Source organism: Bos javanicus, chromosome 13, assembly GCF_032452875.1.
Source record: "Bos javanicus breed banteng chromosome 13, ARS-OSU_banteng_1.0, whole genome shotgun sequence".
Taxonomy (NCBI): Eukaryota; Metazoa; Chordata; class Mammalia; order Artiodactyla; family Bovidae; genus Bos; species Bos javanicus.
This window is the reverse complement of record NC_083880.1, coordinates 63,740,754-63,758,102: the sequence shown is the minus strand read 5'-3', so window position 1 is coordinate 63,758,102 and position 17,349 is coordinate 63,740,754. Positions and strand designations below refer to the sequence as shown.

The 17,349-nt window shown below is 43.1% G+C and overlaps 1 protein-coding gene across 3 annotated transcripts in view; it reads right to left on the bottom strand.

Moving 5' to 3' along the window:
* ITCH (itchy E3 ubiquitin protein ligase) overlaps nucleotides 1-3,549 on the bottom strand; it is a 101,302-nt gene extending 97,753 nt beyond the window's left edge. The window contains exon 1 of one of the 3 annotated variants that reach the window (XM_061437329.1): nucleotides 3,439-3,549. The gene's annotated coding sequence lies outside the window, so the exon portion shown is untranslated. Of the gene's footprint in view, nucleotides 1-2,638; nucleotides 3,222-3,438 lie in introns of those variants that run through there. The other 2 variants (XM_061437328.1, XM_061437326.1) reach the window with 2 other exon arrangements.
* Nucleotides 3,550-17,349: the final 13,800 nt, after the last annotated feature.

Sequence of the window (17,349 nt, the reverse complement as noted above, 5' to 3'; positions counted from 1 at the left end):
TGCCTTAACCCATACAATAGGGTAACTCCCCACCTGCGTATAACTACATCACAAAATGAGGATGGCCATATAAATACATACTCTACCTTTTGAGGTCACAGTAAGGACTATCCCCGCAACTTGGAAGAAACCAATCCCCTAAACCCAAAACAGAGAAGGGTGAGGAACAAGAAAAGAAGGCGGAGGGTGGCTATTTTTCTGTGAGTATAAACACAAATTTCCTAAGCCAGAATGAATACAACTCACTTCTAGGCCAAAGTTCCTTGTTAAACTCTTAACTAAACAGTCAAGAGGCACAGGCTAGAAATACTTTTTTCTTTTGGTCTAATACCAAAAGCTCTTTAGTAGCACACATTCATCTTGGTACACTGGAGAACAGACTAAGAGTTACAAAACTTGGTTCTACTTTTAGCTCTGATTCTTTGTTTAAAAAACAAAACAAAACAGAAAAGGTTGGATTAGTCCAAGAATAGCATATACCTAGCACATATATTGATACTAACCACTAGATAACTAGTGTCCACAGGGGTTATCACTAATCAATCATAACTCACTTTCCCAGAGAACCCTTATGATTAAAATCCTTCTCAACACAGGGCTTCTGGCAGCTACTTCAAGTGAAAGTTGGCCCATAAATCAAAATACATCTGCTACTGTGGACTAGATATTCTCTACAATCTCTTCCAACTCTTTCTTTTAACATGTATTATTTATTTGGGGTCTCAGATGTGGTATGTAGGATCTTTAGTTGCAGAATGTGGGATCCAGTTCTCAGACCTGGGATCAAACACAGGACCCTTGCATTGGGAGCACAGAGTCTTGGCCACTGGACCACCAGGGGAGTCCCCCAACTCTAAAATTCTAAAACCAAGTTTCTGAAGGTGGGAGAAAAAACACTTCCCAACAAGCTCATAAATCAATAGCACTGATAGCCATAATTTCAGTCTAATCTCTAAATCCTACAAATTGCATCAAGGATGCTAACAACAAATTCTGATACCATTAACATATGTAACTGTGCAATATTACTCTGATTTGCTAATGGGTTCTTTTGACAGAAAAGGAACCTTTTACCCAGACTGGCCCTAAAGAAATCCTCATACAAAAATAGGACAATTTTGCACTGCTGCTGCTGCTAAGTCGCTTCAGTCGTGTCCGATTCTGTGTGACCCCATAGACGGCAGCCCACCAGGCTCCCCCGTCCCTGGGATTCTCCAGGCAAGAACACTGGAGTGGGTTGCCATTTCCTTCTCCAATGCATGAAAGTGAAAAGTGAAAGTGAAGCCGCTCAGTCGTGTCCGACTCTTGGAGACCCCATGGACTGCAGCCTACCAAGCCTCCTCCGTCCATGGGATTTTCCAGGCAAGAGTACTGGAGTGGGGTGCCATTAACTAAATTTAATCTCTTGATCATGCCCACAGCCTCTCACTGAGGAAGATCTGTAGAGCTCACTTCTCACCTAAGCCACTGAAACAGCCACTCTTCTGTCCTTTCACTTTTGTCACAAAGCAATCTTCCTAAAGCAAACATGTACTCGATATCATTTTCCTGTTTAAAAATCTGCATCTATTGCTAACAACATAAAACAAGTTTTTTTCTTGCCTCACATCCCTAATGCTCTTCTTCCCCATCCCACTCCCTGCTCCCTTTTATCTTCCTCAATCCTGTGTTTACTAACAGTATTGAGGTGTTTCCTCTGCCCTGTCCTTCCCTTTCTCCATCACAATAACACTTCAGCTAAGACCCAACTTCAGCTTGAAGCAGATTCTTCCTCAAATCAATCAGACACAACTGATTACTTCCTCTTCCATCTCAAAGCTTTTGGTTTATTCAAAGTATTGTCTCAACGGTTTCCAAAACGATCAAAATTGCCTGAGGCAAGTTTTAATCCTCAAGGCCGACCCAAACGTATTAAATCAATCTCAGAAAGCAAGGCTCTGAAATTTCTACTTTTAAAAAAGCTGCCCTGATTTTTCTAATGACCAAATTTGGGGGCTACTGGTTTGTCTCTTCCAGTTGGTGTAAAGATGTTTCTTTAAGGAATGGAAAAATGATTTACTCTAGAATACACTGAGGAATTATCCTGCACTTATTTCATATCCTTGTTGACTTGTCTCATATGCTGAAGATGAAGGAATTCCTTTCGGAATCACACCCAAAAAACATATCCACTGTTCAAAACAGCAGGTGAATTTCCACCTTCATTTCTAAATCTTAAAAATGAAGTAACTGTAACCTGAGTAAACCTATGAATACACAATGAAGACTCTCACCAGACCTGCTCTGAGAACTTTATTTCGGCCGAGAAACAACTCCCTAGCCCATTTTGAGGGTAGAAATACACTGCCTCTAGTACTTCCCTAAGATCTAATTATATTAGGAATACATGCACGACTCCAACTAAGTACAGTGATAGATGGTTGGCTCAAGTGCCTCGTTAATTTTCAGAGGAAAATTCCCTGAAATGTCTCTTCCTTCCCCACCCCTCACTCCCAAAAAATATACTGAAGCTGTAGAATAATTAACAAGATACAAAAATAAGCAAGAAAACAAGGTGAGTTGTTACTGGAGAATCGTGGATTTCGGGTAGTTTGCAAATCCACCAGGTTACATCGCTAACTTGAGGCCCAGCGTCTACCTGGGGCGTAGAGATCCTGTGTTTCGCTCTACGTCGCGGCCCGGAGCAAAGTCTAAGAACTTGAGTTCCCCACTAAGTCCTGTCCTCATCACGACTACTTTTTTCTTCTCTCCGCTAAAGAAAAGGGCACTTTCAGGAGGAAGGGCAGTGACAGCTCCACGTCTGCAAAACTCGGCGCCGGCGGGGCCGCTGCGGTGGCGGCGGCGAGCGCGGAGGACGACGCCGGGGCCGGGACCACCACGCTGGGGGACAATAGACGGAGGGGAATGGAAGAGAGAAGAGAGGCAGCCACTGTACTTGGCCCCTCTCGCTAGTGGGGGCTCCAAAAAGTCTCGGGAAGGGCAGCGGGTGGCAGGTGGGCCCGGCCGCCGCCCCTCGCAGGGCCACGTCGCCCGCCCCGGCCGCTGCCGCGGGGCCCCTCGCGTAGGCCGGGCCGCAGGAGCGCAGCCCCCGGGCGGGGCTGACGGGCTCTGGGCTGGACCCCGGGGGCGCCCGCTGCGGCCCAGTTCTCTCAGAACTTGGCGCCCGCGAGGCGAGGGGCTCCGAACGTCTGAGCCCAACAGTGGCCGCTCGGGGCTTCCAGATGACCCACCCCGCCCCCCACCCCTCCTCCCGGCCCCTGCCACTAGCCCGAGCTCCCCGAGACCCCACGGGCACCGGCTCTGAGGGAAGAGGAAGCAGCCGCGGCTCGGGTCCCGGCTGACGCGCCGCACTCCTCTACCTCTCGCTCTCCTCCGACATATTCAGCCAGGACCCTCCCTCTCCCCAAAATTGCCTCCAGTCCGCCCGCGGGTTTTTACCGGGACTCGGGGCGGCGGCCACTCTTCAGTCCCTCGACTAAGATGGCAGCCGGTCCCGAGCCCGGACCACAGCTCTTAGAACGAGTTGGCGGCCAACGCGCAGGCGCGTCCAGCTCCGGAGCTATCAGGACTACAAGCCCTAGAAGTCCTTGCGCACTAACCAGCTGCCGGCAGGAAAAGCTAGCAGAGGCTGGTGAGCGCAGCTAAATCCGAGCTTGCATTTAGCTAGGTGGGAGGGACTCTTGGATTACTCCCGGTCAGTTCAGTTCAGTCGCTCAGTCGTGTCCGACTCTTTGCAACCCCATGAATTGCAGCACGCCAGGCCTCCCTGTCCATCACCAACTCCCAGAGTTCACTCAAATTCATGTCCATCGAGTCGGTGATGCCATCCAGCCATCTCATCCTCTGTCTTCCCCTTATCCTCCTGCCCCCAATCCTCCCAGCATCAGAGTCTTTTCCGATGAGTCAACTCTTCGCATGAGGTGGCCAAAGTACTGGAGTTTCAGCTTTAGCATCATTCCTTCCAAAGAAATCCCAGGGCTGATCTCCTTCAGAATGGACTGGTTGGATCTCCTTGCAGTCCAAGGGACTCTCAAGAGTCTTCTCCAACACCACAGTTCAAAAGCATCAATTCTTCGGCGCTCAGCTTTCTTCACAGTCCAACTCTCACATTCATACATGACCACAGGAAAAACCATAGCCTTGACTAGACGGACCTTTGTTGGCAAAGTAATATCTCTGCTTTTGAATATGCTATCTATGCTATGCTATGCTAAGTCACTTCAGTTGTGTCCGACTCTGTAAGACCCCATAGACGGCAGCCTACCAGGCTCCCCTGTCCCTGGGATTCTCCAGGCAAGAACACTGGAGTGGGTTGCCATTTCCTTCTTCAATGCATGAAAGTGAAAAGTGAAAGTGAAGTCGCTCAGTCGTGTCCGACCCTTAGCGACCCCATGGACTGCAGCCTACCAGGCTCCTCCGTCCGTGGGATTTTCCAGGCAAGAGTACTGGATTGGGGTGCCATTGCCTTCTCCGGAATATGCTGTCTAGGTTGGTCATTACTTTCCTTCCAAGGAGTAAGCGTCTTTTAATTTCATGGCTGCAATCACCATCTGCAGTGATTTTAGAGCCCCCAAAAATAAAGTCTGACACTGTTTCCACTGTTTCTCCATCTATTTCCCATGAAGTGATGGGACCAGATGCCATGATCTTCGTTTTCTGAATGTTGAGCTTTAAGCCAACTTTTTCACTCTCCTCTTTCACTTTCATCAAGAGGCTTTTGAGTTCCTCTTCACTTTCTGCCATAAGGGTGGTGTCATCTGCATATCTGAGGTTATTGATATTTCTCCAAGCAATCTTGATTTCAGCTTGTGGTTCTTCCAGCCCAGCATTTCTCATGATGTACTCTGCATAGAAGTTAAATAAGCAGGGTGACAATATACAGCTTTGACGTACTCCTTTTCCTATTTGGAACCAGTCTGTTGGTCCATGGCCAGTTCTAACTGTTGCTTCCTGACCTGCATATAGGTTTCTCAAGAGGCAGGTCAGGTGGTCTGGTATTCCCATTTCTTTCAGAATTTTCCACAGTTTATTGTGATCCACACAGTCAGAGGCTTTGGCATAGTCAATAAAGCAGAAATAGATGTTTTTCTGAAACTCTCTTGTTTTTTCCATGATCCAGCAGATGTTGGCAATTTGATCTCTGGTTCCTCTGCCTTTTCTAAAACCAGCTTGAACATCTGGAAGTTCACAGTTCACGTATTGCTGAAGACTGGCTTGGAGAATTTTAAGGATTACTTTACTAGCGTGTGAGATGAGTGCAATTGTGTGGTAGTTTCAGCATTCTTTGGCATTGCCTTTCTTTGGGATTGGAATGAAAACTGACCTTTTCCAGTCCTGTGGCCACTGCTGAGTTTTCCAAATTTGCTGGCATATTGAGTGCAACACAGCACGGTACCTCTAGGCTTTTTAAAAAACCCTCCTGGTCTCACACCAGAACCTCTCAACAGTATAGCTACGATCCAAAACTCTAGTGTGCATCAGAATCACCTGAAGGGCTTGTTAAAACATAGACTACTGGGCCCCACCCCCAGAGTTTCTAATTCAGCAGATCTGAGATAGGATCTAATCATTTTAATAATTTGCATTTCTAACAAACTCTCCAACGTGCTACTAGTAGGAGATCACACTTTGAGAATCACTGAACCGTATCTTAGTCCTTAAGAAACTACACTCAGGAGTTACATTGATTGGATTCAATTCCACCTTTTAACAGTGTACACTTAGGGATGATAAAAATAGCTTACACGTAAGTAGTGCCAACATGGCAGGTGTTCTTAGAGCTGATCAATAAGCTCCTCTTATCCTCACAACGAATATATGAGGGAACTACCTTCATTTTCCTCACTTTACAGATGCACAAACCAAGTCACAATCTAGATAAGAACCCAGGCAGTCTGGCTTCAGATTCCAACCTCTTCCTTCATAGATTGTTTGTGAGATTTAATAGGCCGTGGAAGTAAACTCAGAGGCACAACTAAGTGCTTAGTAATTAGTGACCTTTGCTATTATTGTATAGCATGTTTCCTTCTAATAAAAATAGTATTTTACCATTTAGAAAGTCACTTACACTTTTCAAAGTAGTTTCAAGTCCTCCGTTGTCAGTGTTTCCTGCAATATACCTTAGGAAAGCATGCTAAAGATACAGATTCCTATAACCCTACCCCATTCATATCATCTAGTGCTGTGGTTCTCAAGCTTCAGTGCCCATCAGAATCACCTGGAGGACTTAAACCACAGACTGCTGGGCTCCACCTTCACAATTTCCAATTCCGTAACTCTGAGGTCTGACCACAGTGTTTGCATTTTCGACCACAGATCACACTTGGACCATCACTGTGGTAAGGCAGTGTTTCTCACCTTTTTTGAGATTATCATCTTGGTAAGGAACAATTTTACACTTTTTTTTTGGAGGGGGGGGTGGGCATGCCACTCTGCATTTAGAATCTTAGTTCCCCCAATGGGGATCAAACCCATAACCCCTACAGAGGACATGGAGTCTTAACAACTGGATCACCAGCGAAGTCCTACTAGACTTTTTTTCCCTAAATTCCCTCATGAAATTTTTTTTTCCCTCATGAAATTTTAATGTCACAAATATACTTTTTATCAATTTATGTACCATGTATCTGAGCTTTTACCAAAAAAATTTTGAGTGGGGAGGAATTCCCTGGCTATGCGGTGGTTAGGACTCTGCACGCTCACGGCCGAGGGTACAGGTTCAATTCATGTTCTGGGAACTAAGATCCCTTCAAGCTGAGAAGGGCATGCAAACAAACAAATTTTTTAAACATACATGTATTTTAATGTCCTCTGCACCCCCACAATCAATTTTTGTCCTATTGAGAATACATACTCTGCAGGATGTGGGTTTTTAACTAGTGCCCCAGGTGATTCTTCACAGTAGACAGAATGCACTGTACCTTTAAAGTATAAGGTATTTTTATGCCTGGGCTTCCCAGGTGGCTCAGTGGTAAAGAATCTGCCAATGCAGGAGTTGTAGATTCGAACCCCCTAGGAGTTGTAGATTCCCTGGGTCAGGAAGATCCCCTGGAAAATGAAATGGCAACCCACTCCAGTACTTTTGCCTGGGAAATCCAATGGACAGAGGAGCCTGGCAGGTTACACTCCATGGGGTCGGACACAACTTAGCAACTAAAACAAACATTTTTATGTCCATTATACAAAGAGGGAAATGAGTCTCAAGTAAATTAGATGAGTGGTCCAAGATCACTCAGCCAGGAACCAGGGATTCAACAGAAGTCCTCCGGCACCACATTCTGTCTTTATACACAATTTTTAAACTATATAATGTTATGCAAAACTAATGTATAGTGTTTGAAGTCAGGATAGTGATTACCCTTGTCCTTAGTCACTCAGTCGTGTCTGACTCTTTGTGACTCCACGGACTGTAGCCCGCCAGGCTCCTCTGTCCATGGGACTCTCCAGACAAGAATACTGGAATGGGTTGCCATGCCCTCCTCCAAGGGATCTTCCCAACCCAGGGATCAAACCCAGGTCTCCCACATTGAAGGCGGATTCTTTACTGTCTAAGCCACCAGGGAAGCCCAGTGATTACCTTTAAGAGGAGGTAAAAACAGGAAGGAGACCCAAAAGGGGGTTTTGGGGGCTGGCAAAAATGTTCTGTGTCTTGATCTGAGTGCTGGTACACTGGTAGGTTCACTTTGTGAACATTCGTCAAGCTGCATGTTTATGATTTGTGTAGATTTGTGTAGTTTTCTGTGTATTATGTGTCAAGAAAAGTTTATGTAAAGCAAATATATGTTTTAAATGTATATTCATTTTATTCCCAAAACGCATCTCTTTCTACTACATACCAGCTTCTCAAACTTTAGAGTGCATCAGAATCAGCTGGAGGGCATATTGAAACCCAGATTGCCAAGTAACACCCCCAGAATCTCTTAAGTTCTGGAATCAGACCCACGAATTTGCATTTCAAAGTCGGACACAGCTTAGCTACTGAACAACAATAAACAAGCACCTAGGTGATGCTGACGCCTAGGGATCACATTTTGAGAACGACTATGCTGGGTGGTCTATGCTATCCTAATGTTCTTGCTCATGCCAACAGGATGGATTAGCTCTGATCTGGGAGGCAGACCTAGTGGAATTAATGTCAGGCTTCTTCAGAGCCACATGGACCAAGGATCTAGTACTATCAATATCTTACTTCAGGGGTTTTCGGGAAATTCCCTGAACCTCAGTGGCCAAAGCTCTAAATGGGAATAATAGATACTACCTCCTGAGATGTTGTGAAAATTCTAGGAAATCCAGGGCAGATATTTAGTTGATAGGTTCTCCAAGGAGGGCCCAAGGTTAGTAAGGGCAGAGAATCCCAGCCTGGACATTTACTCATCTCCCATGCTGTGTAGCTCTGGCTCCCAAGTTCCCTGATTCAAAAGCCAGTCTATTCTTGGCCTGGTCAGAATGCAGGACTGGTGGCTAATAAAGCCTTGAGCCACCTACACCCTCCTTCTGCCTTGGACAGCCAGGTCAGCCTAGGACAGGACCCAGCCCTGCTAGAGCAGGGGCAGGAAGCCTGGGAGAAGCCTCCATCAGCAAGGGAAGGGGTTTCCCAGGTCTCTGGAGAGAGAAGGAAGCAGAGATGCAGAACTGGAAGGAGTGGGAAGAGAAAACCCAGCAACCCACATGCCACCTGTCTCTTATTGACTTTCCCTGTAGAACACTTAGTCATGCTGCTAGTCACGCTGCTGTCCCCCACTTCCCTGAAGCCATTCTGCATTCCGCTGCCAGAGGAGGTAGGGAAAGACTTGAAAAGTGGCAGAACTGTGTGTTGATGGAGAGAGCACACTGGATGGAGCTTCTGGGAACCTCAGACATGGATCCAAAGAAACCACTGAAAACCTAGGTCGTGGCTCATCGTTTTCCCTGTTTAAGACTGTTTTGTCATCTGCAAAATGAGGAGCACAAGTTCCATCCCTGGTCACCCTTAGTCATCCCCTCCAGGTAGGGTTGCCAGATTTAGAAAATAAAAATGTAGGATGCTCAGTTAAATTTGAACTGCAAGTAAAAAATGAATAATTTTTAATACAAATTTGTGACAAAAGCTGCATGTAACATTCTTATACTAATTTTTTGCATCGTTTATCTAAAATTCAAATTGAACTGGGCACCACATATTTTATTTGGCAAACTTACTTTCAGGGCTTTACATACTTATTTCACTGGGGTAGTGAACTTAAATGCCTCCAATGGCCAGTAAGGGAAAATAAAAAATAACAGCTAACATCTACATTTACATTTTTAATTATCAAATAGGATCCTACGTGTTTGTATGCACTATCTCACTGAATTATCCCAGCAAGCCAGGTGGGGCACTCAGTTTCCTCATCCATGACGTGGGAATAGTAATATGCTCCATCTTCTGGGATGTTGTGACAATTAAATGAGCTAATGCCTATAAAATACTTAGAATGGTGCCAAGTAAACACACAGTAAGCACTAGCTATAATTTGTCCCATTGTGCTCATAGAGAAACAGAGTAACCAGCCCGTGGTTTTACCTAGCAAGTGGCAGAGCCAAGGTTGGAACTCAGATCTATAACAATGGCAAAAATTCAAATTATTTAAAACTCCTGTGTTTTAAATGAACAGGAAAATGGATCAACTGTGGTCAATTTACAGAATGGAATATACGTGACAAAGTACACAGCTGATGTTCAACTCATTCATAACTACCATTATTATAAAGCCAAGAGATGTAAACAATTCAGAAACACATTTTGAGACTTCCCTGGTGGTCCAGTGGCTAAAACATTGATGCAGGGGGCCTGGGATCCCTGGTAGGGAAACTAGATCTCATATGCTGCCACTAGGAGTTCTCAAGCTGCAATGAAGAATGAAGATCCCGTGTACCACAGCTAAGACCCGGTGCAACCAAATAAATTATTTTTAAAATATTTTAAAAAAAAAAACAAACAAACAAAAAAAAAAATTTTAGAATTTTATTTTTTTATGTTTGGCTGTGGTGGATCTTCATTGCTGCTTGGGCTTTTCTCTCGCTGCAGCGAGTGAGGTTGTGGCGCACCGGCTTCTCACTGTCGTGGCTTCCCTTGTTGCGGAGCTCAGGCTCTAGAGCACAGTCTCAGTAGTTGTGCTGCATGGACTTTAGCTGCGCTGAGGCATGTGGGATCTTCCCGGATCAGAGATTGGACCTGCGTCTCCTGCATTGGAAAAGGCAGATTCTTTACCACTGAGCCGCCAGGGAAGCCCTAAAGAAAGTTTTTAGAAAGAAAAAATGCATTTCTTCAACCAATATTCAGAATGCATAATGGGTAAAATTATGCATTTTCATTCATATGAAAAACATGTTTTAATACATTCACTGCCAATTACAAAAAGCACAGTATTGTAGTGTTTATAAACTTCTGCCACAATTTGATGCTATTTATTCTAAACAGGCATTATTAGGTCCCAAAGGATATTTTCATAAGTTGGTTATTTGGAGCACAAATGTATTTCCCTATTAATTAAAGAACATTATAATGGTTGATTAGGACCTTGGTATGCCCATCAAACCTTTTAATATTATGCAGCTGAATTGTTGTACAAATAAAATAGGCATCAAAAAACTACTATGACACAAAATAGATAAGTATCAGACATTATGCTAAAAGAAAGTACAAACTGTATGATTCTATTTGTATGCTGTTCTAGAACAGGTAAAACCTAATCAATGGTGAAAGAAATGACAATATCGGTTGCTTCTAGAGAGAGAAAATTTTCTCAGGTGTTGAAAATGTGTTTTCAATATCTTGTTAGAGGTGTAGATTACATGTCTGCAACCCACTCCAGTATTCTTGCCTGGAGAATCCCAGGGACAGGGGAGCCTGGTGGGCTGCCGTCTATGGGGTCGCACAGAGTTGGACACGACTGAAGCGACTTAGCAGCAGCATGCATTTGTCAAAACATAGTAAATAATACACTTGAGATCTATGTTTATCATTGCATGTAAAATGAACCTAAAAAAAAGAACAAACCTCAAAACAAATACTGAACTCTAGTTAATGACAGCCATACTGAAATGTTTAAAGGTAGCATGAACTCTGCAGCTTCCTTGTAATAAGATGGATGAGTAGAGTAATGAAGGAATTAATATATGACAAAGTGTATATAGCAGTTAACCATACATGTCTTTAAACTGTTCTGTTTGAAAATATTCATAATAAAATGTTGGTGGAGGTAGGGGAACTCCTACCAAGCAAAATGTGGTCTGTCTTCAGGGGTGGATTTGTAATCTCTGATCCATTCGCACGCATCTCCATCTCCTGCCTGTTTTTCCCCTTTGAGCTACAAAACAGCACGATCTCATTTCTAAAATCTTCCTCTCACAGCTTCTGTCCTAATATTTCTCCTAACTGGGTTCCAGTCTGCTCCCTACTATTTACTTGCTGTATGACCTGGCCTCTCAGGGTCTCTTCTGACAGATGGTGATTAGGGTCATGTAACTTTTATCTAAAGGTAACAGACTGAATATTTTAAAAATTAAAGATAAAAATAAATAAATAAATGCATCAGATTCAGCCATTCAACCTTATAAGATTTCCTTCCTCTCTAAACCATAAGCCCTTCAAGGGCAAGGTACCCATCTTATCCATTCCTGTATTTTCTCTGGCATACAGTAACACCTTAAGGGTGCTCAGAAAACACTTCAATGAAAATTTCTTTGTAAATTTTGAGAGGAGACAGAGACACATGTATTGAGTGCCCACTGGGTACCCTGAATGAGATGTGCCTATATTCATCCCCAATGAGGTAGGAAGTATTGTGATGACCACTTTTCTAAGGAGGAAACAGTTTCAGAAGGGTTAGGAGACTTGCCAAAATTCACAGAGAATGCAAGAAATAGACCTGGGATTTAAACCCAGGACTGTCTCTTTCAACTAGTTAACAACTGCCTCTTCTTGAATCAGTGTAAAAAAAAGAGACTTTATGCTTTTCTGTAACCTTCAAATTTTCTGTACTGAATATAGAAGTAAAAAAAGAATGTTATAAAAATAAATAGCCATAAGGAGCTCTCAACACCTCCTGCAGTTTTTGGAGGACTTAGATTCAGATGAGCGTTTGCAGGACTGAAGAACTCCCTTAGATAATAAACATCATGGCAGAGTTTCTCCTAATCCTCATTATCCCCAATTTCCTCTTTTCTTGCTCTCAAACGTAGAGTTGTCCTTCTCCTAGGAAAGCCCCACAGTTACAGACTGTAGATCAGAATCATTGCTTGCCCACAGTTCTCACTGGAAATGTCTATCCTAAACTGGAATATACCTGTCTTTAAAAAAATTATAGTCACATCTACAAATTCCTCAAGCAAAGATGAAATCAAGAGATAAGCATCCAGGTCACATTATGCGAGATGGGAAGGTATCATCAAATAAGAAACACTCTTGGGAATCTTAGAACTCAGCCTTAATTCGGGTAAACTTCAGAGGCAATAAAGGAACTGCAGAGACATAGGAACATGTGACTTTGTTTTCGGTCCTTGAGGACCTTCTGAACTTGGAGGGAGGAGGGGCAGGCCCTAAAAGGTCAAATGCTTCAGTCACATGTGTTCAGGATGCTTCCTCAACCGTGAAATAGGACTAACAGTAATACCTCGCCTCTTAAGGTGGTGGGGAAGATAAAATAAGAGAACATTAATACAAAACAGGATCATAGTAAGTGTTTCATTAAAGTTAGTGCTTCATTTTTCACATGAGACACCTGTGTGCCAGAGAGGTGAGGACTTGCCTGAGATCAACTAGTAACTGCAAGAAGCAGAATTCAAATGTGGTCAGCCTGACTCTAGAGCCCTCAGTCTTCACCTTTAAGCCAGTACCTTCCAAAGAGTTGTGCACTGATGGATATGCACAAACTGATTTTAGGTGGTGCCAAAAGTGGTCATCAAAAAAAACAAAAACAAAAAAAACCCTTTTCATTATGAAAAATTTCAAAGATACAAAAAGAAAATAGTATAATGAATTGCCAGCTTCACCCAGCTTCAAATAGCAGCTCATTAACAATAGCTTTCATCTGTTACCTCTGCTGATGGCTTATTTTGAAGCAAATCCCAGACATCACATTCTTTCATACGTAACTCTTTTGGTAGGTTTGGTATGGTAATCTTTTAAAAAATTATTTTATTGAAGTATGCTATGCTAAGTCACTTCAGTCGTGTCCGACTCTGTGCAACCCCATAGATGGCAGCCCACCAGGCTCCCCCGTCCCTGGGATTCTCCAGGCAAGAACACTGGAGTGGGCTGCCATTTCCTTCTCCAATGCATGAAAGTGAAAAGTGAAAGTGAAGTCGCTCAGTCGCGTCCGACTCTTAGCGACCCCATGGATTGCAGCCTACCAGGCTCCTCCATCCATGGGATTTTCCAAGCAAGAGTACTGGAGTGGGGTGCCATTGTCTTCTCCGTTATTGAAGTATAGTTGATTTAAAATGTTGTGTTAATTTCTGTTGTACAGCAAAGTGATTGTTACACATGTATATACATTATTTTTCATATTTTAATTTATATATTTTTGGCTGTGCTGGGTCTTTGATGCTGCATGTACTCTTTCTCTAGTTGTGGTGCTTGGGGTTCTCAGTGCAGTGGCTTCTCTCGTTGCAGAGCATAGGCTCCAGGTGTGTGGGCTTCTGTATTAATAGTCATAGCACTCAGGAGCAGTAGTTCTGGCTAACAAGCTCCACGGCATGTGGGATCTTCCCAGACCAGGGATCAAATCTGTGTCCCCTGCATTGGCAGGCAGATTCTTAACCACTGGACCACCAGAGATTTTCCGTTATGGTTTATCACAGGATATTGAATACAGTTCCCTGTGCTATACAGAGGAACTTTGTTATTTATCCATTCTCTATATAATAGTTTGCATCTGCTTATCTCCAACTTCCAGTCCATCCTTCTCCCAACACCCTCCCGACAAAAATTTCCTAAAACTTGCTAATAAGAAGACAAACAACCCCATTTTAAAAGGGGCAATAGATATGAACAAATTTCACTAAAGAAGTTATAAGAATAAGCACTTGAAAAAAATGCCTAACATCTTTAGCCATTAGTGAAAACCAAAATGAGATGCCATTTTACACCCACTGGCACCCCACTCCAGTACTGTTGCCTGGAAAATCCCATGGACGGAGGAGCCTGTTAGGCTGCAGTCCATGGGGTTGCTAAGAGTCAGACATGACTGAGCGATTTCACTTTCTCTTTGTACTTCATGCATTGGAGAAGGAAATGGCAACCCACTCCAGTGTTCTTGCCTGGAGAATCCCAGGACGGGGAGCCTGGTGGGCTGCCGTCTATGGGGTCACACAGAGTTGGACACGACTGAAGCGACTTAGCAGCAGCAGCAGCAGAGCAGTTATTTTTTTAAAAAAGACAGTAACAAACTGCAAGAATGTGGAGAAACAGGAAGTCTCCTACATTGCTAATAGAAATGTAAAATGGTTCAGCCACTTTGGAAAATAGTCTGCTGGTTTCTTAAAAAGCTAGGCATAAATTTCTCATAGGACCCAACAATTTCACTTCTGTGTATCTACACAAATGAAAAAATGAATGCCAATGGCTTGCATATGAATGTTCACAGCAGAATTATTCATAATAGCCAGAAAGTGGAGGGAAAAACTTACATGTCAATCAATTGATGAGTGAATTTTTAAAATGTGTTATATATGTACAACGGAGAAGGCAATGGCAACCCACTCCAGTACTCTTGCCTAGAAAACCCCATGGACGGAGGAGCCTGGTAGGCTGCAGTCCATGGGGTCGCTAAGGGCACGACTGAGCGACTTTACTTTCACTTTTCACTTTCATGCACTGGAGAAGGAAATGGCAACCCACTCCAGTGTTCTTGCCTGAAGAATCCCAGGGACAGAGGAACCTAGTGGGCTGCAGTCTATGGGGTCACACAGAGTCGGACATGACTGAAGTGACTTAGCAGCAGCAGCAGCATATATGTACAATGGAATATTATTCAGTAATAAAAAAAGAAATGAGCTATTGATAAATGCTATGTCATGAATGAACCTGAAACTAAACATTAAACTAAAGCAAAGTCAGACACAAATGATCACATATTGCATATTTAATTCCATGTATTTGAAATGTCCAGAAAAGGCAAATTTATAGAGATAGGTTTTGATGAGGGATTTTCTGGGACAGAAGATAGAAATGAGAATTAGCCCGTGTAAATGACCATGAGGGGTCTCAGTAGAGTGATGAAATTTCCTAAAAATAGTTTCTGATAAGGACTGAAAATTTACTACAATCAGTAAATTTACTACAAAATTTACTACAAAATTTACAAAATTTACTACAAAATTTACTACTAAAATCAGTAAATTTACTACAAATCATTGAATTGCATCTTTAAAATGGGTAGATTTTTAAATCGGTATGCCAGTTACACCTTTTATGAAGTTGTTTTAAAAAACACACATGCCAGTTGTTCCAGCAGTTCCATTCCTAAGAGTTATCCTTTCAATAAATAGGCAGTGAGCAAAATAGCAGGTGAACATGTGACTGATTCATTGTAACATTGTTTATAATAGGAAAAGACTAGAAATAAGGACAAAGTCCATCAGTAGGAGATAAATTATGGTACTAGAAAACTATGCCAGTCTTAAAAAGCATATGTACTGATATGAAACCATCTCAAATTTATTTTATTTAGGGAATAAGGTCTAAATATTCAGTAGAAAATAACAACAGATTACATATTCATTTGCTTGTATATGCATAGAATGTCTCTGGACTATAGAAAGGAAGAGAGTGAGATTGGATGTCTTTTAAAGGAATTGAGTGGCTGGGGGACAAAAGTAGAAGGAAAACATTTTCATATTTTTTGAATAATGTATCAGATATCTATATTAGCTATTTGAAATTTTTAAAAAATTTTAAAGAAGTAAAATTATTACTAAAAAGTGGGTTGATTTATTTAAAGAAAAATATGAGTAAGTCTCATCATAAAGCATATACAGACAAGGACAAAGCACTAAGGCAGGATGTGGACGAGTGTGGCTGGGAGCCAGCCCAGGGCCATCTATCACAGGGGGCAGCCAGGGCCTGTCTACCTCGTGGCTCCACACCTCCCTCAGCCTCACCTGGGGCTGGAGAAGGACAGAGGCTGAGCCCTGAGCCCTGAGCCTTCCAGACACTGTGCAGCACAGTAGTCACAAAAGTTGCCCAGTATTTGTGACTGCTTCCTGAGAGGGTCAGAATGGGCTCCTGTCACAAGCACAGAGTTCCCAGTCAGCAGGCTGCATTACAGTCCTGCTGCCACTGGGACGGTGAGGCCACCTGGGTCTCTTGGACACCCAAGGCCATCGTTTAGTCCCAGAGAGAGAAAGAGCAAGAGCGTTTCTCCCATTCCTTTGCAGTTGAGGTGTAGAGCTCAGGATATGGAGTCAATCTCGGTTTTGCTGTTTATTTGCTGTGTGACCTCAGGCATGTCACTTACCTCCTCTGAGCCTCTGTTTCCTCATTGTAAACATGGAAACGATACTTTTAGAAAAACATATTGATGAATAAAGCAATACATGGATAAGGGAACAACTCAAATGTTATCAGTAGGAGAATGAATAAAATAAATCATGCCATGTTTATACAATGGAATACATATAGCAATAAAAAGAACAAATCATTACTACAGGCAAAAGCATAGATGAACTGCACAAACATGATGAGTGAGGGCTTCCCTGGTGGCTCAGAGGTAAAGAATCTGCCTGCCAATGCAGGGTCAGGGAGATCCCTGGGTCAGGAAGATCCCCTGGAGAAGGAATTGGCAACCTACTCCAAGGTTCTTGCCTGGAGAATCCCATGGACAGAGGAGCCTGGCGGGCTAAGTCCATGGGTCTCAAAAGAGTCAGACACAGCTTAGTGACTAACAACAACAATGAGCGAAAGAAGTCAGACAAAAAGAATACACAGCATAAAAAATGTACTTTTTAATGTTTAATAACAGGTAAAACAAACATGAGGTGACAGAGGTAAGAATACTGGTTACTCTGGAGCAGCAAGAATTAGCTGGGAGGGGCGCCTCCCTCACGCCCCACGTGGGGCAACTAAGAGCTCACACGCAGCAAGCGTGTGATGTCGTGTGCCAGAACAAAGAGAGACGATCCCACGTGCTGCAACGAAGGTGCAGCCAAATAAATAAAGAAAAATATTTGTAAAAATATAGACAGAGGAAATGAAGAACACAGTATTCAAGAGGATGGTTACCCTGGTCAGGAAAACAGTTGGGTGGGGAGGAGGGTATAGGGTTAGATACAGGTTATTGTCTAGGCTCTGCAGTTTGATATGGCATGGTAGATTCACAAATGCCTGAA